Raw genomic sequence first — 1,233 nt, forward strand, 5'->3', positions numbered from 1 at the left:
TACTGCTTTACAGGTTAGACATTCGTGATCGACTTCTCCTTTAATGCATATATAATCAGAGACAGTGATATTAAATTCAGATTAAAAGTTCAAACTGCTCACCTTTTGTTAGAAGTAATGCTGGAAAAGGCTGCTGAGGGAGATCTGAGGGAAGCAGTGAGACACAAACAGGAAACAGGCGGGAAGAAAGAAATCCAGCAAAGAGCAAAGTCCACAAACTGGAACTGTGTGGCTCAGACTGCACAATTGCAACTGCATCTATACATAAAATACAAAGGTAAATCCAACATGAGTAACGCGGGAACAGGAAAAGCAGAACGGAGAACTGAAAAAGGCAGGAAGAGGAGGTGTTTGTGCAGCGCAGATGGGCGTGGCTGGAAGAGCGGTAACGCCCTCCCTCGGAGCCCTTGTTTTTTTAACAATGAAACGATGTTGGGTGATAAACACTTTAAAAAAAAAGCCTAATAATAAATACCATTTTTAATCCTTAAAAATACTAATAAAATATAAATTGCCACTCTTTTCTGTTACAGTCATCAGCCCAGCCACACCCATCCCCCAATAGATAAAATACAACTGTTAAGTTGCATATTTCAAACTCCATTGTAGTGTATTTCGCACCTCAAACCTTTTGTAAACAACTAACTCTAACTCTTTTAATAACAGAAATCTTTATGGTTTAATTTATTGTACGTGTAGTTTTTTTTTAACTGTGTAAGAATATTTAACATTATGCTATCAATACATTTAAAAAAATGCCTCTCTTCAAAATGGGTTTAAAAACATAAACAGCTGTGGGATACTGTTTGTCCATGATTTGGACAGCCCAGTGCGGGCTTCCGACGCAGGGGGATACCTACCTACCTTGGCACTAGGGCTGGTTATCATCACTGATTTCTAGAATCGGTTGAATTCCAATTCGATTCAATTTTTTCTCAGACAGTCAGAAATATTAGAATTTTGATCATTTATCAGTACTGATACTTCATCAGAGGTTTAAGCATATGCAATATACACAGCAGATGCCTTTGTGTCAAAGTAACTAAGGATAAAACACAGAAAAACATGAAGGAGATTTTCCTGCCCTGGCTTTTCCTTAAAAATATTCTGCAGTGGATCAAAAACTGAAGAAAACCGTTAATCAACATCGGATAATAGCTTGCTTGGTATAGTTAGAGAGACTGTAGATTGCATAGTGGGAGGGGGCTGGGGTGCAGGGCAGGAGAACAGCTA

This window comes from Haplochromis burtoni, unplaced genomic scaffold (genome assembly GCF_018398535.1).
Source record: "Haplochromis burtoni strain Fernald_Lab_line unplaced genomic scaffold, NCSU_Asbu1 Contig_1581, whole genome shotgun sequence".
NCBI classification, from domain to species: domain Eukaryota; kingdom Metazoa; phylum Chordata; class Actinopteri; order Cichliformes; family Cichlidae; genus Haplochromis; species Haplochromis burtoni.